Here is a 21452-nt window from a genome sequence, read left to right on the forward strand (position 1 = left end):
TTATTCAGTGCTGGAATAATCCAAAACAACTGCTATTCCTTCAACTAGTCTATGGTATTTTATTTTTAAATCTCAGGTAACATGTCCTTGAGGTGAATTGCTACAGCTATCTAGCTATCTTCAGACTTTAGACTGAATGCTCAGAGCAGGTATTCTCAAACTTGTCTTCACACTGGAATCACCTAGGAGTTTCAAAAAATACCAATGCCTGTGTTCTACCACCAGAGGTTGCAAATTAATTCGTCCCAGTGTGGTCTGAGCCTGGGAATTTTTAACTATCCTTAGATGATTTAATGTGCAACCAAGTTTGGGAATCACTGGTTTATAAGAATATTGATTAACATACCACCATGTGGGCATTAGATAAATAATTACTGCATCCCATTATTATCTGACAAGATCAGAGAATGACATTCAGATAATTAACCTTACTAGTAATTGTTACAACATATTAAAATGCTGAGAGCTTTACCAACATATTTAAGCCTCACAGCATTCCTGCAAGGTAGGTATTATTATTCTTACTTCATAGATAGGGAAAGTGAAGATCAGAAAGTCTAGATCGTTTACCCAAAGCCGCCAATTAATAAATGGTGGAGCTGGTACTTGAACCCAAGTCTGTTTGACAATAAAAGACCTGTTCTTTCCACTATGCCAAACAGTTTCACAGGAAGCTGTATCACCTCCAAGGAAGTGAAAATTAGTTCTTGAAGGTCAAAAAATTCTTAGATATTACAATGATCTGTGGTCCTCCAAAGTTCAACTCTGCTGACACAGTCTTATTCTTTAATTTCTCTCACTGGATAAAATTTAAATTTAATTTCATTTTTCTACTTAGGAGTACAATAATGAGAAAAAAAAGTTCCAGAAACACTCTACTATATCATGTTCTGTCTCCATCCATTTTGGTTAATAATGAGTTAACATGTGTACTACTCACATACCACTTGCATTTTATCTACTATACCAAATACCTGTAGAGAAAGTGGCTCTCTCAACAATTTTACAATTCCCAAGTTGTACTCAGAGTTGAAAAGAAACATAGTACAAATAAAGCTATATATGTCATAGGTCCCCAGAATGCTAATGATGGGAGAGGAAATAGTAAGTCCAAAGAGTATTATCTAAGAGTCTTTATAAATATCTATTATATAGCTACTCCAGCGTCATAGGAGTAGGTTGTTGGTTTGCAAACTTGGGAGTTTCCAGGTGAAATCTAAGATTAGCCCTTGCACATGAAGGGCAAGGAAAGACCAAGAAAAAGGTAGACCACTTAAGATTGGGAGGTGGCAGGTTTAATAAGCAAGGGAACTCACTTACAAGGCTTATCTTGTGCATTGGTAAGACAAGTACATCTCCACACCTGTCCACCAGAATCTTAAAAGTTTATATAGAGGCCTTAACTGAGTTTAGTCATGTATACCATCCGGATGATCTCAACAACACTGTCTAAATGCTGTGGCCCGGAGACAACTTCTAGTGCAGGAAACTCAAGTGGAACGCACATTCCAAGGACAGGGGAATGGGTGAGGAGCCGTCAGTTGCCTGGGTCCAAATCCAGGGTTAACAGGTGGTTACATCCTCTCAATGACCTCCTCCAACATCTTACTAGAGTAAGCTTTCTCTGATCTGACTTGGTTAAATGGCAAAATATTTCAAAGTTTTAAACATCTGGAGGCAAGAATCAAGTCATTCAAGTGTCTACCTCCTATAGCGCTGGGCCTCAGATAAACTAGTCAATCAAGAAATGTGTATAAAATTTAAAAGAAAGAATTTCCATTGCCCATACAGAGGTTATCAATCACATAATCATAAACACACAGTAATAAAACTATTCTAAGCAAATTTTAATTAGCTTTTATTGATTCAGAAGATGGTTTTCTATTTTCCTTACAATCATTATTTTTAAAACCATTTCTATTCTATAACAGAGGAAAGTACAGCACAAAATAAGCATCAAAATTTACCTAATATCTTCTCTAGATACTAATTTGATTTACCAAGTTGCCACCATTACCCTATGAAGGAACACCAAAGAGGCATTTGGGGCTATTGGCAAGTGTTCAAATACCTGAGCTCAAACTTTGGCTGAAGGCGATGATAAACCCTACCCTACAGCAGCCTGAGAGAACACCTTTGGGAAGACGTGTCCAACTTAAGCCAAAGAGTCAGTGTGTTTACGCCTGCCTGAAGGAAACGTAGAAAGAATTAAAGTGACAATCAGAAATATGGTGTCACAAAGCCTATTCGCCCAAGGCAAGACTAGACAGCTTTGAACAATTTCCCCAAAGGAGTTGCTGCTTTGAACATTTGATAACCCAGCAATCAAGGAGGATTCCTTTGTGAGCAACATTCTAGAAAAATACCTTGAGGTTTCCAACTATGGAAATAAAGAATACTTGAGAGTGTTCCTAGGGGGTCAATGACACCAAGAAAGGAGTCACTGTGAGCCCTAGTTGGGAGTTGCTTTTACATCCACAGCCCCTGTGCTCTACAGAGGAAGAGAGCTGACCTAGAAGAGGAGAACCCAAAGGGAACTGCCACTCTTAGTGGTGGTGGCCACTGGAGTTGAGATAATGTCTGTTGGGAAAGAAGCCTCATTGCATGGGGGCCTCTAGCCCTTTCTGCTTTCTCTAACCCTTCATGCACCTAGAGCTCCGACCCAGCCTGAGTATCTTTGGTTATTCTTCTCATCTCAGAGAAAATTAGGTCCACAAGGAAAAAAAAAAAAAAAAGACCTAGTTGAATTTGCATTAGACTCAGAAGGGTAAAGTCACATTCAGATTCCTGTCCTAGACAGAGTCTGCCTCATTAAAGGAGCTATATGAGGCAGTAGTGAAACTGAGCAGGACCCTGTGGGGCTCCTAGCCATGGAAGCCTTATTGTGACCCCCATTTCTTGTTTGTAGGGAATAGACTTCAGCCTCTTTGACCTTCCCTGAGTTCCAAAGGGCAGATTCTGAACAGTTGCTAATCAGGGAAGGGAGGGGATGCAGAGACAAGGGAGGAGCAGTCAAGAAACAATAGTGCAGCCTTGGGGCAGGGTCTTGGTTCTGCCTCAGGGGATACACACAACAGTTATCTTCTGAGCTCTTTACAGAACTAAAACCCCCAGCAAATGGAAGATGTTAGCATTCTTCATTTCAGAGATCACAGTTTGATAATCAGAGAAGCTCATCAAGAGACCACCTGAGGCCAGATTAAAGGAGTGCAGGCCCTGCACACACCCTAATCCTTATCAGCAACTCTGCCCTTGAACCACTGCTATAAAACTCATCAAATCCTCCCAGGTTGGGACATACAGTTTTCGAGAGGCATGAACCTGCTTCCCCCTTTGCATGGCAAAGCAATAAAGCTATTCTTTTCTACTTCACCCAAAACTCTGTCTCCAAGATTTTATTTGGCACCAGTACACAGAGGCTGAGTTTTTGGCATCAGTACTACTACTACTAATATTAAAAATAATAACAACAACAACAAATGATAGTAGATAACATGTATTGAACATCTGCCATATGTCAGTCACCATATTAGGTGTTTCATATTCATTCTTTCACTTAAAACTTTCAAAAATCTTATAAGATTTTTTTCTTATATATAAAGAAAGAATGCTAGAGGATTTAAGCCTGTAAAATGTTAGATCACAGAATTTGCTTTGAGTTTTCTTGTGTGGTAAGCTAGTACTTGAACTAACTCAAACTAGGCAAAACAGAAAGGACGTTTTATGAGCTCATATAACCAAACCACTGTAGGGATCAGGCACCAGATCTCCATCTCTTGCCTCTGCTTTTCTTTGGATGTTAGTCTCTTTCTCATATATGGTACACAGGTACTCTCCAGTCGACTGGAAAAGTAGCCATTGACAGTTCCAAGTTTACCTCCTTCCAGGTTCATGACTCCAGAGAGAAAAGCCTTCTCCCTCCAATTTCAGGGTAAAGAAACACAGGGTAGGACCTGACTGGCCCAGTTTGGGCCATGTAGCCCATGTGGCCACCCTGGGAGCAACTGTTGTAGCTTAAATGTCCAGACTTGAATTACGTGAGCACCTCTATGGCCAAAAAGTCAGGGCCCTATGTCTTGCAACCCCACCAGAATCACCTGAGTAGAAAGAGAAAGAAGTTCTTTTAAGAAGGGGTGGGGAGGCATGGTTACCAGAATCAGGAATGCAGGACAGATACAAATAATATAAAGATCATGTTAAAATGCAGATTCTGATTCAGGAGGTCTGAGGCAAGGCCACAGGTCCTGCATATCTAATAAGTTCCTACAAGATGCTACAGACCACACTTTAAGTAGCAAGGCACTAACCTTCTTTCCAGTCATTGCCCACAATTATCTAACATGGTAGATGCTCTAAAGCTTAGGGCTCACCCCCAAGGACAAATGCAATCTCACATGCTTGTCTGAGTACGGTGCCTTCTCGGGACCAGCTGTGTGTCCCCGTCACAACACTGAAATAGCAGAGGTGTTGCCCGTCAGGATCGAGACATATTGGCAGAACTCCGTGATAAAAACACTTTACAATTTCATAGCACCTTTCATTCCAAAGTGTTTCAAAGCTATATACATTCAGCACCACAGAAAGATGATAGAGGCAGCAGACTCCATGGGGTGAAGGAGGTGTCGAGGGATGGAGTGGGGGGTGGAGGAATATGTAAGCTAAGGTCAGTGGGACATGTCTCTGTTAAAGGGAACACAACACCAAAAATCAAAAAATAAATAAAATAGAAAGGAAAGAAAACTAAAATCTTTAAGGTTCATGTTCAAAGAATGATAGCACATAAGTTAATGTTCAGAATCATTTTCATAGGACCATCTTCTCCCAAGAAGCTGCCTATGGGTACGGGCACTCTGAAAAAGCACAAAGAAAAAGAAAAGGAAATCAGAAATGAGCTAAACAAACAAGATTAAAAAGCATTAGGAAATCTATAAGGTCTGAATCCATTAACTCCAGTTTGAATACACTATGTTGGTCTTAATTAAACGATTAAGTCTTAAAATCTTAGAGGGCAGTTTTCCATCACAAATTCTCTGGTGTGACAAGTAGCCTTGTGTTTGCAGAGCACTGAGTAAAAGAAATGACTTTTCTAAGTACTGCAAAATGTGAATATCTAACATAACCTTAATATACCTGATGACAATATAGGTGGTTCATATATGTTCTGCAGGAAACAAAAGTCACTTTATGACAGTGCTTGAAAATGGAAACTTTTAATGACTCCTAGAGTGTTTGCCTTGAAAGAAATCCATTTTCTAGTGTTGCTCTGTCCCATTTATTACCAGGGACTGCTAGGGGGCTTCCGGTGACTTAGAAAGAGTTCTATTTTCACTTCTTCTGGCTCCTGTGACTATGTCCAGCAGAAAACTGAAGACCCAAAAGCTCCCACAAGACAGTTTCAAAGAGGCTGTGCTTGGCAGTATGTGGCCACCAGCCAGGGAAGCACATACCAAATTAAAAGGGCGAGGAGAGAAATCCTTTTACCATTTCATATTTCCTGGGGTTTCCAATGAACTCATTGCATTACTCTTCTTTGTGAAATGTTTTAGTAATTGTGCTTATTTATGAACGTTCACAAAACCCTCAAGATAACAAGGAAAAAGAAAGCAGGGATTCTTAGACCAGAAATTCATCTTTCTGGCTCTTTTTTTACTCACTATCCTCCCATCCTTTCTCCTCCCACCTTCACTTGAGACAGGTGGTGAAGCCCTCCCCAGCCAGCAGATAACAGTGGTTACTCCATCAGGACAACTGTTATCTGGAATCATAGCCTTATTGTATTGTCAAAGAGAAAATCATGCTACTTATAAATCCAACAAGGTGTTTTCCATTAGGAAATACATTAAAATGACCCAGTACTCTTGTGCCCTCACACTGTAATTTTGAGCCCCTGGCAAAGTTCTTCCCCAAAGCCTATTTTTATAAATGATGGGAAGTAACTGATGTATCTGGTTATCACTCAGGATTCTGTCAGTTCCACAACTAGAAATGGTGCTGCCACGCTCACTCCAAAGGAAGGTGGTGGTGAAGTGTAGGCTTCAGATAAGGATTTACACTGAGAGGCCAGCTCCAGATTATAGATAGGAGGCAGGCAAAGAGAAAGGTACAGTCATAGAATTAGAGTTATTGCAGATCTGCATATCTTGCAGACAAATGAATATATTCCATTTTGGTTTGCTGTACATTTGACGGGAGCACAGGAACAAAACTGAATATATACGTTTTGAATTATAATAATCTAACATGCCAGCTTGGAATGCACAATATAAAAAGAAAGAAAAGTTGCCAGTTAAATGGCACATTTTAAGCAATGGAGTCTTTGGAATTATATCCTTGTTTGACTTATCATCTGACTTACTGATAGCCCATTTGCTTCTCAAAAGCTTTAAGATGGCTCAACATTTCACTAATGTCAACCACATAAATACGAATTGAGAGCTTACTGCATCCAAGCACAGTTCTAGGAACTGGGGATTCTTAGTAATTAAGACAAGTATGCCTGTGCCTCTCAGAACTTACCATCTAACACTGTAGTCTAGTTTAGCATGAAGAAAATAATTGTCTAAGTATGGACTACTGAAACTAGAACAGTACTGTTAAAACCTGTATGGCCCTTGCATCATTCACCACCTTGTGAACACATTATTTACTGAGTGGAAGTGTTTAAAAACAAAAGTTACCATAATCCTCTTTAAATTCTAACGTTTTCTTTTGCTCTCTGAGTTCACACTCATTAAACGTATTTTAATATGGATAGTAAAATATTTTCAGAGCTCAGATAAACAGTTTAGGGTAACTGAATTATAACTCCGAAAACATCCACTGATTGTCTTTGAAGTGTAAAGCATATCACGTAGTCCTCCAAGGAACACAAAACCAATTAAGACCTAGCACCCACTCAGGTTGTCTGTAACTCCATTCAGGGGGTATTTACATGAAGAACAGAAATAGAAAGTAGAATGAGGTGAACACTGTAATAGAGGTTTAAACTTAAGTTCTAGATACATGTGGGATGAAAAGGTTAATTTGTTAAGACAGCTGGAGAACTCTACAGAAGTTGAAGTGGCACGGATGCCATGAAGGATGAATGGATCTCATCAGGCAGATTGGGTGAAGGCAGAAGAGTGCAATGGTTAAGAACTGGCAATACAAAGTGATGGTCAGAGTTCTGGTGCTCTCTCTTACTAGCTCTATGACTTGGTCCAGTTTCTCATTGGTGAATGGGGATAATATAAGAGTACATCATAGGGATGCTATGAGTATTAAATAAGATGACTCATGTAAAGTGCTTTATCCAGTTCCTGTTACATAGTACTAATAACTATTAGCTTCTATTATTATAGACTAAGAGTGGAGGAAGAGAAGCAGGGAAGTATAGATTATGCTTTAAGTAATAGCTGAAGAGGTATGTAAAAGGCCTATTGAAAAAGCAAGGTTAAGAGATAAATTGTTGAGAGCCTCCAAATGCAAGAAAAGTAATATGGCCTCTATTATTAAGAAACCACTCAAAAGCTTGGAGTAAGGGAGTAAGTGACATAATCAAATCATAATTAAATTTTGTTTCACCCTTACCAATTTTAAGATCATATTCCTAAAGCCTTTTTAAGATGAATAGTGGTACAACAATCATGACTTTGAGTACTACTAATGATATCTACTGTTCACCAAGCACTTACTATATACAAGCATTGTGCTAGGTACTCTGCATATTTTTTTCATTTAATCATTACCAAAAAAAATTATGAATCAGGTATAATCAGACATATATAACAGATGAGAAAACTAAGGCTCACGGAGGTTAAGAAAAGCCCAAGGTCACACACCTAAAAGAAAAGTGAGTGCTATCAACTGATGAGTCCTACAGCAAACTTAATAGTATGGTTCTGGTTTGTTCTATCCTAATGTTTATCATACTCCATTGCATTTAACTGTTTAATTGTCTGCTACTCCTACTAGAGTGAAAGTTCCTTAATCAGGGACTATATATTAGCTGCCATTGTGTTCTAGGCAACCAACACCCTACCATGAATGATTAATAAATGAGTGAATATAATTTTATGGCAGAATTTTCCTTAAATGGCATAATTATAAGCTTCATCTGATTATTGCAAGCATGCTAGAGATGTGGCTAGAATGTACGTCCATAGAGTTTATATTTTTATACTTTTAAACTATATAATACAGTTATATGAAAAGGAAAAAAAATTCTTTGTTAAAACTAGACTATATTTAGAGTCCTCTAGAGTCAATTTGAGCCAGAGTCAGCCCAGTCAAAAAAAAAACAAAAAAAAAAGTACCAAACAAAGATGGAAACATGAAACACAATTAATAAGTCTAAAAATGGGCAATCAGTAAAGTTTAAAAAAAGACAAACATTTTAGATCATTTAAGTATGGGTTTTGTCTGGCTGACTGATGTTGATTCTCTAGCTCCAGACCAACATGACATGAACAGAAGTTATATGGTCATTTGGTTAATACATTGAAACTTATATTATCCGTTAAGCATTACTATGGACAATCTTAAATGACTTGAAATTTAAAAGAGGAAAGCCCATAAGACAATTTGATTCTTCCAGAAGATTTACAGCCCAACTAGCCTTTTTCCTTGGTTCAGTAAGCACAATGTGAGGCTTAAGATGATTCACAATGGCTAAAGAGTGGCTAAAAAAGATCATGTTCTAGGATGTTAAAATTGCCAGGAATAATCTAAATAGAGAATGATGCAGGCAGAAAATATGCATGTAAATGTATCTGGATTAGACGATCACCAAAGACTTTCATTTCTGCATTATGATTTCTATATCTTTCATATTTCATATTTACTATGGTTGTAATAAAGGGTCTAATTCCATTCATGATTTTTGACTGCTGATAGCTTTCAAGGCCCATCACCACCCATCCCTTTCTGTCCCTCATTTAGGCAAGCTGGTGAGAAATCTTAGGTTCTCCCTCCTTTGGTACAGGTGGGAATTTCAAACCACACAGTCCCTGGTCTTTATACAGGAACCCAAACCCTAGACCCATTCCCAAACTACAGTAAAGACTGAGCCAGCCTCCTTTTCCTACTCTTTCAAGCTATCTCTGGACCTGCTCTTTGCAGAATATTTTGTGTGTGTGTGTGTGTGGTACACGGGCCTCTCACTGTTGTGGCCTCTCCCGTTGCGGAGCACAGGCTCCGGACGTGCAGGCTGAGCGGCCATGGCTCACGGGCCCAGCAACTCTGCGGCATGTGGGATCTTCCTGGACCGGGGCACGAACTCGTGTCCCCTGCATTGGCAGGTGGACTCTCAACCACTGCGCCACCAGGGAAGCCCACGCAGAATGCTCATTTTGTTAATAATAAATTTTTTCATACCCTCTTGGTGCATGTGTGGCATCATGGGTCTCAACATCAGAATCAAATTTTGGGTTGGGTTCACCTCTGCAGAGTGGATGACAACAGTCAGTATATATATATTATTTTTGTAATGTAAAAAGGACTTAAAAATAAATAAAGTTTGAGTGTTGACAAACCTCATCAGCATATACCATGTCTCTCTCTCTCTCTCTCTCTCTCACACACACACTCTTACACACACACACACACACACACACACACTGAGCAAAGTAAAATATGTCACTTTTCTATGTGCATTTCCTAGATATTTCAAAAAAATAATTCTATATCACATCATGGAAAAAACTAATGCTTTCAAATAATTTTCTATGGAAATATGATATCTTATGAATAACTGATAAACAAAATGGACAGTGAGGGAATTTTGATCAGAGTATATTATGAATTTGATTCAGAATAAGCATTTTTCAAGTGCTATTGTGAGCAAGGCTCTGATATAAAAGCTTTGCATATATTAGCTCCTTTAGCCCTCACAACAACCCTATGCAGTCGATATTTCAGGAGCCCACTTTACAGATGAGGAAGCTAAAGCACATGGAGATTAAGTAATTTGCCCAAGATCCCAAAGCTAGTTAGGGAGGTGAGAACTGAAAACCCAGAAAACATGTCTCCAGAACCACATACCATAAAATATTCCCTTAACCACCTCTTCTCCAAAATTTAATAACATCAGTTTTTTATCATAATTATATCTCACACAGGATTTATTATCTTTTCTCTTCATGTGGACATTTTCTAAGTTTTTAGCATTTTGCAAGTGATCAAGCCCTAAACTAAACACAAGTTCCAGACAGGCAATTATCATGGGTTAAATTTGCATTACATCCATTCCCATTTTTCCCTTTCCTAATAATGGTCCAGTTTTCCTTCATGCATCCGTCTCTACCCCATAAGGCCAAATGCATAAAGGCACAAGTACCACATCTTGAGCTCCACGAGTGAACCCAATGGGTAGAAAGGTAATCCCAACAAGTCTGCCACAGTGAATGGGTCAGGAATACAGACATAAGCCAGTAAGCACCGGGCACTGCCCTTGCCACAAGGATTGTTTCAGGAATGGACATATGATCTAATTTAGACCAAGGAAATACAAAGAAAGATTTACATAGAACTCCTGGGAACTAAGTTTTCTCATTCAATAAAAAATCACCAGAAAAATAGTTCTCACTCCCTCTGAAAGTCATGAAACAGAGCTGGGAAGCTTAAAGTAACTACAGTCATTTTGCCTCCATGAAGGAAGCCAGCCTGAAGATGAAGCCAATACACAGAGGAAAGTACAGCTGAGCAAACTTTGGAGAACCAGCCAGAGCCACTGGATTAAGCCAGCCTGAAGCTAGCCTCCTCTGAATTTTTGAGCAGGGAAGCTAATAATATTTATTTGCTTGTTTAAGCTAGTTTAATTTTGTTTTCTGTTACTTGCAGTCGTAACTCACACACATGTAAAATCGGACTCCCTCTAGCGATTTTACACTACTCTATCCTTTCAAAGAACACGCTCTTGGTACCAATGTAACATCCCTTATTCATATGGAGTGGAATGTCAGTAACTTTTCTCTCAGATTTGTGGCTGTTGGTCTGTATTCTTCCTTTCCAGAAATGTTAAGTGTTTTACTCCACTATTTCTCATCATAGTTAATCCTCGGCTTTCTCACAGTTTGTTTTTGCTACCACGTCATAACAGATATCACTGGGAGGAAGCTCGTAACAGCTGAGTTGTTTTTTTTTATTTGAGTCATTCCTTGTACTTTCTGAGTCATCACTCCCATAGGACTCCGATGCAGTGACTGAGGGTCAATGAAGGATGAAAGAAAGCTGGTCAAATTGAGCACATAGAGCAGTGAAATCTCACACATTAAAAAGTAGGGAGTGTGGAAAAATAGGTAAATGATTGAATAAATTATACTCTAGGCCAGAACGTCATGAAATATTATGCAGTTATGCAGGGTTTTTTAAAATTATGATTCTAGAGACTTTGGTAAACATGAAAGAAAAACAGTCATTATCCTAAGTGGAGGTAAAAGATACAAAATTGTATACACAATATTTACAATTATACAGTAGTCACAAACCAAAAATTTTTTTAAAACATAATTTTTAAAAATTTTATTGAAGTATAGTTGAGTTACAAAACAATTTTTAAAACTCTGAAGCAAATAAAACACTAAAAATATATTAATAATGGTTGCACTAGAGACTATAGAAATTTCTTCCAGTTTTTCTTTTACTCTTTTTAATGATCACAGATTATTTTATGAAGAAAAATTTTAATTTTTTCACATAGGAATGCCATACATCATTTTCAGTAACCACATGTCTAAATTGACAGATTTGTTTGAGATGTACAAAGATAAGAAAGTTAAGGAGGGAACATTCAGCATTGCATAGTTTAAACATCTCAATGTCCGCTTTCCCAGAGAGGTTTTCTAGGCCAAAGGAGATGCACAGTCTCCAAAATAAGACCTCACACCCCATGAAATTTAAATACTGTCTCTCAGGTGCTAAGAAACAAAAGACCACCGACTGGGTCTTCGGAGTCACTTGGCAATCTTTCAGCCTCCTCCAAAGCAGTAATACCACACAAGAGATAATATAGCTCAGGAGGGGAGAAAAAAGAGGACAGAGTTGTGAATCAGTCCAACTTAGTCGGACTATGCAAAGAAGGGAAAGAGGCAAGGAATTAGATTAACACCAGGCTGCAAATCTGTATATATCATTATTTTCCAAAAGTGAACCTCAAAGTGAAAGGTTGAAATGAAGGGGAGACAAGAGGAAAATGAGGTGAAAGGAGATGGAACTGGAAAGATCGAAGCCAGAGATATGTGTATAAAAGGACAAATGATAAACCAGAATTATGAAGAGAGATAAAGGAGTTAATAGAAAGGACAGAAAGAAAGTGAACAGGCAACCAAACGAGAAAGGACATTCCCAGCGGTGTCAGACCTGATGATGGAAACCCTGGCGAGACCCTAGGAAGGGAAGGTGGAGGTGAATGACAAATGTGCAGCATCAAAATAAATCACCTTTTCTAGACTTTCTGCAGGAACAAATTTCCCAGAGATTTAGATTTGGTAAACGGACCAAGCTGGATCACAGTGAGGAACTAATACAGGATTTGAGATGTCAAACACACAGAAGCCAAGGGGCGCCTGTAATGTTGAAAATAACACCACGCACGGCCTTTTAGTATCGGGCTCGTTTCAAATAACTGCAGTTCAGAGAGACTTCTCTAAAAAACCTGCGACAACATATTAGTTTTTCTTTAGCCATAAGATATAGCAATAATCATTCAAACTCAATGTATTTAGTCTTATTAATTTTTCCTTAGACTCGAAAACCGTGTATTGTGTTCATGCATGTTTTGTATTATTTAACGTGTTTACATTTAGTATTTGAAATCAACTCATTATTTATTCATTATAATGTGATAGAATTGTCCGACTGAGAGAAAACACATTTGAAAAGAATCTATATTTTCTGATTTTTAAAATTACAAGTTTTCAACCATAAGCTGTTAACTGGGAGTGAATTTGGTGCTTGAAGCTGCTTTATTAGTTTTCAGATCCGGACAGACCTTAGCCATAGTAATTAAGAGAAATGGGCTCTAGAATGAGAGGGACCTGCCTGGGTCCAGGCTCCACAGTTTTTCAGCATGTTGGGCCTGTTTCCTAACTCTCTGACCCTGAATCTCCCTAAGAGATAAAATATCAGTACCTGCCTCAGACGGCTATTGTGAGGATTAAATAAAATGACACATATTACATACTCAGCATAGCATCTGGCACATAAAAAATATTCAGCAAATGCTGCCATTAGCTCTGAAAGTCACCATAATTGTTGTCAGTATCATTGTCAATATTACTGCCAATATTGTTGCCCCTGAGAGTGGGAATCTCATTGACCAAAAAATCACTTCTTACTTAGTTGTGCACATATTTCAGGCATCCTGAAGTCCCTGACCTTACGTGTATCATTTCCCTACCTCCTCCATGCCCTCTTTGCCTGGCTAACTCCCTCTCTTCCCCTGTCAGCTTCCTCTGAGAAGTTAGCCTTCTCTGACCCTAGAGGATGGGCTTGGTACCTAGCAACCTGCTCTTCCTCTATGCTCTTGTCATCACATTACACTGTAATTCCATGTGTATTTTATTGATCTGTATCCCCCCTCCTATTACACACACACAACTGTAAGCTTCATGAGAACATAAATCTATCTTCTTGGCCTTCATTTCTAACCCAAACATGTAGTCAAAGTGTTCATGGCACATACTAAGTTACTAATAAATGTACGTTTTGAATAAATAAAAGACACTTAGCAAATAAATGTTAAGAAGTTTTACAAACCCTATGTGCTAGGCTGAATCATAAAATGTCCACTAATCCAGAAGCATCCCATAACTACTGAACTATGAAATTCACTGACTAGTTGCCAAGAGTCTCCTAAATCAAAGAATTTGACAATAAATAAATAAAGTATCTTGACATATTTATGAAGATCTTTGAAGCAGTCAGCGAAGAAAGCAATTTAAATAACATGTCCTCAAGAAAATTTTTACAAATTTAGTCCTTTCCTGAGTCCAGCTATCTTAGTAGTTCCCTGAATAGAAATTACCTTAATGGGAAGAATGATGGAAAATAGCCATCAGAACCGCATAAAAATTCATCTAATAAACATTTGTGAATACTTCCTTGTGTGTTAGGTTCACAGGCAGATCAAAGAAAGACAAAATACAGACTTTCCTCTCAATAGGCTGATAATCTAAATGACATAAATGTCACCTCCCCCCACCGAATTCATTAATGAATGACATTTATTTGTCATTTATACACATTTACTTAGTGTTGAATTTGAGAGGTCCTTATTGAACATTAATATGTACATTAAGGTTTTTTGCAACTGACATGAACTTTTGTATTTGAGATAAACTAAGCATGCAGGTCGTATTACAACTTTATGATTAATTCAGTCTTTTGAAAATAAACCAGTTTCTCCAAGAGCACATGCCCATAACATCCATGAAATAGACAAGATGATTTGTATATAGCTTCTAAAATTTTACCCCGAAACGTCTAATTATTTTTCCTTTTGGCAAAAGCTTCTGACTGAACACCTGTTGAAGCCATTTCTGTTCTGTCCTTTGGGGGCAATAGGCGAGATCAGCTCCCTCACATGCTGCATTTTTCTCAAGATTCACCAGGAACCTCATAGACTTGTTGCTGCACAACCAGGTGGCTGGTCCTGTTTCTTCTCCCCCCACCTTCCCCTCATCAAGAACAATATACTGGATTTCCTTTTTCTTTTCTTTTCTTTTCCCTCATGCAAATATCCAAAGTAGTGGGGAGATTCTCTAAAGCTGACAGAATTTAACCCAGCAGATTAATTTCACGAACCTGCATGGAACAAGAGTTTTGCTGATGAAATAGGAGATGAATTGGGTCTTTCCCTGTCCCTCAAAGCTGAGAAACATGAGTGAGAACTATGAAGATATCAGTCCTTCAACAATATCAAAGGTCAATAGTGAAAAAAAAATCATCTCAACAAAATGATAGCTACTAAACAGTTTACCGGACAAACACTGAAACCATTTCCCTTTGAAAGTCAAGAAAGTCTTAATTTGTGCTTGGAACAGCACTTAGGCTGCATGTACTTATAAGGAAACCTTTTGTTTTGATGTGTTAAGAGACGGGCGTGGTGGCTCTCAGCATCTGGCTGTTGAGTATTCCCATTCTTCCTCCCCGCAATGCAGTCCATTCTCAATTAGTGACAAAGTCTTATTTCAAATTCTGAGTCTATGGTTCTATTTTCCATAATACTAACACCCCTTATTGTATCCTTTGGGATCCTGGTGGGAAACAAATCCACTCCAAATCATTCAAATTCAGAGACTCCGATGAAGCAAGAATTTACGTGAGTTATGGGCAGGGTTAAGGGATGGTGACACATGGAACAAAGAATGGTGAGGCACCCAAAGACTTCAATACTGGAAGGAAAGAGTGTTCCAGGAGCCCAGAGGGATCTAACACTGAGGAGGTGGGACCATGTAGTAGGAGCTATAGCCATAGGAGACATAAAGGAGGAAGAGGAAGTAAACACTCTGACCTCTCTTTCTTCTCATCCTCCCATTGATCTCCTACTGGCAAAATCCAACTGAAGGTTAGAAATCAGCTACAGGAGGATCCAAGTAATAAAATCTGTAGGGAATAGCCTCATGGAAGTACAATGCAAGATAGGTAAGGGCAAAGAATAGATCTTGCATTGAAACAAAATATAAAGAAAAAGGTAAAGACACATCCAAGCAGAACTTGTTAGCAAGTTATTAAACTGGTCCAGCAATGTTTATCCCCAGTGATCTACATAGAAGAACCATGGAGAGTTCTCCCAAGTGAAGACTGTAATGCATTAGTGCATAAATAGCACTGTCTAATTTCCTGTCTCCTCCCCTCTTCTCAAGCTAAATAAGGGTCCCCAAGAGAACTACTCAGAATACTGAAAAGATGTTCTCCAAAAGGGCAGACTCTCTGGCAGTATTCTTGCTGAGGGACAGAAGCTCAGAGTCGACCCTATACCACTGCTGGCACAAAGCAAGAGCCTTTAGTCCTCAGGAGTTTGGGGGTATAGATACTGATATCTAACCTCATCTGGAGAAATGAGGATGGGCTGCTAGCCAGAACATCCATGATAGCTGGATGAAAAGAGAGTAAATTGGTGGAATCGTGCCAAGTTCCCATGGATTACACTGACACTAAGAAAGATGGATGGGCATAAAGCAAGTAGGAAAACATGCTTACTTTCTAGGGCCATGTGGTAACAGCAGATAGAAGCTCTGTGGTTGGACCACAGGACAGGTAGGGAGGTGAGGGAGGCAGGCACAGAAAAGGGGGTGCTGCAGTGTCAAGATACACTGCACAGGGAGCTCCAAAACACCCCAAAAAAGTGGTCCATAAGGCAGAGCAAGCATTGGGCTCCTGCCATGAGAAAAGGTATTTGAGAGCCAGAATAGAAGTACTAATAACCCATGTTAAGTGAAAAGGGTTTTATCTCTCATCCTCTACTCCCTTCTCCTTCTTCCCCCACCTTGAAGGAATCTGAAGCAAGAAGAAGAAAGTTAGGAGCAAGAAGAATGGAACAATAGCTCACCAGATCCCCCTAGCCCACGGCTGGCCATGGAGCCACTGGACAGGGAAAGGGGAGAAGCTTTGATTTGGATGAGAGACTGTGAAAGAATTTCCTTTGGTTTGTACTGGACCTTTTAATACCTAAAAGTAAGGCTAAGATCAAACATCTGAAACTGACTATGCAAAAGGCTGCACAGCCTCAGAAATACTGAGAAATTAGAGGAACCAGGTGCCTCTAAAATGTAAGGTGAAAGTTGGGGCTGAAAACAGGCAGTTGTATTGAAAGTCTCTATAAGAAGCAGACCTACTCCTCCCCGATCTCAGAATAAGACTGAAGTAATAGCCCTCCCTGGAGCCACTGAACCAAAGAAGCTTTTAAGATCACACAGCTAAGAGTGGGAGTGAGGTGTCATAATGAACAGAGGTAGTTGACTTACCTAACACTGGAAACCTGTAACCCCTTTGCCCACCTGGGTCCCAGAACACTGACTGCCTAGGTTTACACACCTCCCAGCAGGAAACTGGAATACTTACCAGTCTAAAAGAGATGACCTTGGGGTTAAGAAATTGGATGGCAGGTGTCTAGGGAGGAAGGAAGGTTCACTTTTTACTGAATATCTTTTTATTGTTTGAATGGTTTACCATGTACATGTATTGTCTATTAAATATAATAAATACACAAACATTTTAAACATGAGCATTTAAATATATGAATGTTTAAACTGATACGAATGCCTCAAAGAGACATAAAAATGATACTGAGTCTATGAAACAAGAAAGGGATGTTATAACAAAAGAAAGATTCTAAGACCAAAAAAGAGCTGTTGGAGATGAAAACATGATCACAAAAATAAAATGTGATAGGATGAAAGTTTCCAGAGAAAAAAAGCAAGTTATATTAAAATGCTTGGGAACCAAAATGTCATCTTCTCAGGAGCAAAACTGGGCAATGAAGAAATACCTTCACAGTTCTCAGGAAAAAGATTTTCCTACCAAGAACTCTTAACCCAGTCAAATTAAGGATCATTTTAAAGAGAAAAATAAAAAATACGCAAAGTACCAGAACAAATTTAATTCCCACCACCTTTTTCAGAAAGCTACTAGAGGATGTGATCCAACAAAATGAGAGTAAAAATCAAGAAAAAGACATGAGATCCAGAAAGCAGGAGACCCAACATGGAAGAAAGACTAGGGCCACTCTAGGATGTTGATAAAGGAAAGTTTGAGCCTAGAAAGCAACTAGTCAAGAGTGAAGAAAGAAGACAGAAGGCTCCATAATGGATGTATCCAAGAAGAAAGAAAAAACAGAAAGATGGACAAGAAGGAAGGGAGGGAGGGAGGGAGGGAAGGAGGAAGGAAGGAAAAAAGAAAGGAAGGGGAGAGGGAAGGGACGAAGCAGGAAGGAAAGATATGTTTGACTAAATTGAAAGGACATTTATAATTCTCAGAAAGTTGGAGTATAAATTAGTGAAAGTCTCTAGATATCATTAAGAGAGAAAGAGAGGCAATTATTAACTTCAAGAAATGATGTAATTAGAGTAAACAACTTGACTCAGCTGTAAGAAGTATTTACTTAGTTGTAACACTAAATGTTGCTTTAATCAAAAAAGTGTGATATAACTATATTGGGAGACTGGGGTGAAGGCAGGTGGGCAGGGAAGAAGGGTATGTTGCAGGTTAAAAGAGTGAAATCCTCATCTTCTACAATATTTAATCTAAAATTGTTAAATCAAGTCTAAGGATGTTGTTTTAAAATATAGAGGTAAATAGCATAAAATTAGCTAAAAATTCAAAGTGGATGGCTTTGAAGAATGGGAATTGGAGAAAAGTGGGGTAGGGACAGGTCAGAATTTTTTGTTATTATAAGCTCGCTACTATTATTTCAAATCTTTGTGTATGTATATACAAAATGTTATATACTATGTATATATGTGTGTGTGTGTACCTGTGATAGAGATTAAAATTTAGATTAAATATTAAACAATCAGCCATAAAGTTCACGGTTACACTTTGCAAGAGTAAAGAGACCTGTTGAATAATAAAGAGTAATTAGAATTCCACATGTGGGTCTAATAGGAAACCATTTAACCCATAAAGAAAAGGAAAGCGCCAAAGGTCATCACATAGAAACAATGGGAAGCATTAAAATAATGTAACACAAATGAGAGTGTTTCCATCTCTGGATGGAGTGCTTTAATTGCATCTCAAGTAAATACAATCTGGAATATTTATAGTTTTAACTAATCTAATTTTCATATAATATATGACAGACATTAGCCCTTCCTTATACATGGAAAGGGTAAGACAGCTGTTGACTTATCGTTTGTACAGCAAACTAAATGGAAAATCAGTGAAGTCCCCACAGCTCCTTTGCAAAATATAACTTGGTGGCAAAGAGCTCTTGATGTGCTCCCAAAGGTGAAAGCCGACTAGGAAGGGCCCGTGTCAAGATACTCAGAGGCAGTAGAGCAGCTACTCACAAGCAAAGGGATGGGACATCATCACTCCTTCCAATGTCCAACTCAGGGGGACCAGAAAGACAACAAAAGTGTTCCTATTCTTTTGCTGTTAATCAGAGATGTCCAAGAATGTGTTTTAAATTGTGTATGTTTCTTTTCTGGTTGCAAATAGGAAAACAAAAGTTAACAAGAGAGATGGTTCAGAAGTATTCAAGACAAAACAGATCTTTAATTATGCTTCATGGAACACTCAATTTATTAGCAGCCCTTCCTAGGATTTTTTAAATCCTGATACTTGTTTGCATTATTTTCTGATAAACCTCTAAGGCAAAGAGATTTACAAAAAGTAATGGGAGAAGTCTCAGTTGCAAATTCAGAGACATTTTACTTCCCAAACTATCCTTTAGTGTCAATGTGAGCAACAGAAAAGAACATGGGATTTAGAATCAATAATACCAACCTTAACATTAGTCAATCTTGCACTAATATCACCAACATCAAAGGATTCTTGTAACAATTATAGATGATTTATGTGAGCAGTCTGGCATATAATAGATACATAATTGTCTATTATCATTATCCTCTGAATAGCTTAGACTGTAGTCAAATATAACCTTATAAACACTGTTTCTATCAAGCTCAGTTTCACAGATACGGAACACTGGTGGAGAAGAGAAAATGTTAAATATTTTTATGGCTACATTAATGTCAAGAGGTAATAAGACAAGAATAAGACCCCTTGTCCTAAAGTGTGGTAGCAGTTAGTGCTATTCACCAAATGTTCCCCATTTAGGCCCCTTCTAAGCACATGGCTGGGGAGAGGGAGCCTAATATTAGTTTTGGCCTACGTGCTGTGAGCAGGAAGTGGTGTGCATCACCTGGGCCAAGTATTTAATTGCAAAGCAAGACCATACAAAGCTCTCTTTTCCAGCTAGCATACTGACCAGCAATGTTCACAACGGTGGCCAGAGCTCTCTCAGTGGAGGTCCCTAAGTGGCTACAATGTACAGAGTCTCTCTGATGACCCATAATTGACATGCCGTGTAAGCAAGAAATGAAGCTTGCTGTACATCTTTGAGCATATTTGTTACTAGCCTAACCTAATTGATAAATAAGGGAAGATGATTCACTGTCTGGACAGCAACCTATCAGTCTGTCTCTGTCTCTCTTTCTCTCCCTCTCTCTCTCTCTCACATAAATAACAATTATTATTATTATTATTATATGGCACTAGGCAGTCAACTGAAAGATAACATGGCATTAGGAATGGTCATGTGCACGCTAAGTACACATAGAAAGAGCCTACAGAGAAAGCATAACAGACTACACGTCCATTCACATAGATAATGACACCCTCACGGGGACAAGAAAGAAGAGTAACTAAATGACAATTTTTCTGGTTCCTTTGAAATGAGTTGTACTTCCTATGTTTTATTTCCAAAAGAAGTCATTATATTCTCTCAGCACACTTTTACTACTTGAGCTAGTTTGAATAAGTTTCTAGTCCTTGCAACAAAAAGAACACTAATTAAAACTGGGCCTTGGACCAGAGCAAGGCACATGGAGCCCAGTACCATTACAGGCAGTATATTGCTAAGAAGGGCAACAGCGGAGAGATTAAAGGGACGACCCCTTGCTCTACAGCCTGACAGGCAAGCCAAACAGTGCAGTTACTGATGGCACACTCAGCAAGCCCCCAAATAAACCTTAATGACCATAGTATATCATAAGGAATGTTCATTGCCTGTTTAATGAAATACGGAAAAAACTGCTCATCCTCCAAATTAAACAAATGTTTATATTCTATGTAGTAAACAGCTACATAAAAATAGGTCATTAATGAAAAATGTTTGCCTGCAAAGTTCTTACTCCAAGGAGAATGTGCGTTAGGCCAGAACATAGTTCATCTGGTATGTACAAGTGCTGCAGGGAAAACTCGAGCACCTGCATGAACATTTGATTACTTAACCAGGCCTTTTGTCTAGCCTGTCAGATCTCCCTGTTAGAAATCCCTTTTTCTGACACAATAAAAAGAAAACCAGTTTTTCAAACGAATGTTCTTTTACTCCAAAAAAGCAAGCCAGGACTCATACCTGCCATGTGTGTCTCCATCTCCTTTCAGGAGACAGTTGGTAATTATTGCAGGGCTTCACTCCGGGGAGGGATTGTCCCTGCAACTTTCACTGATTTGTTTAACTAGCAGTGAAATGTGATTTATATGCCTTTCTCCCAAGGTGGTCTTCTCTAAAAACCACAGCAAAATGATCATCTGCAAGCTGAGCTCATGGTAAATAAAACCAGGTCCTTTCTTTTCTAAAGTGGAAGGTCTAATCCTGTAGTCTTGATTGCTTTCCTAATTACAGACTCTAATCATTGCCACAGTACCCAGTGGTGGCAAGAACTCTGTAACTGGTTATATATTCCACCCTCATCACGAACCTCCTCACGTAAACCCAGTACCGAAGCAACTCACATCTACACGTTGCA

General features: G+C 38.7%; 1 long non-coding RNA gene across 1 annotated transcript in view; it reads right to left on the reverse strand.

The window, feature by feature from the left end:
- Positions 1-21452, reverse strand: part of LOC113619024 (uncharacterized) — a 354176-nt gene that overhangs the window by 179065 nt on the left and 153659 nt on the right. The window lies entirely within an intron of this gene.

This window comes from Aethalodelphis obliquidens, unplaced genomic scaffold (genome assembly GCF_003676395.1).
Source record: "Aethalodelphis obliquidens isolate GAN/ISIS:26980383/991018 unplaced genomic scaffold, ASM367639v1 scaffold6, whole genome shotgun sequence".
Taxonomy (NCBI): domain Eukaryota; kingdom Metazoa; phylum Chordata; class Mammalia; order Artiodactyla; family Delphinidae; genus Aethalodelphis; species Aethalodelphis obliquidens.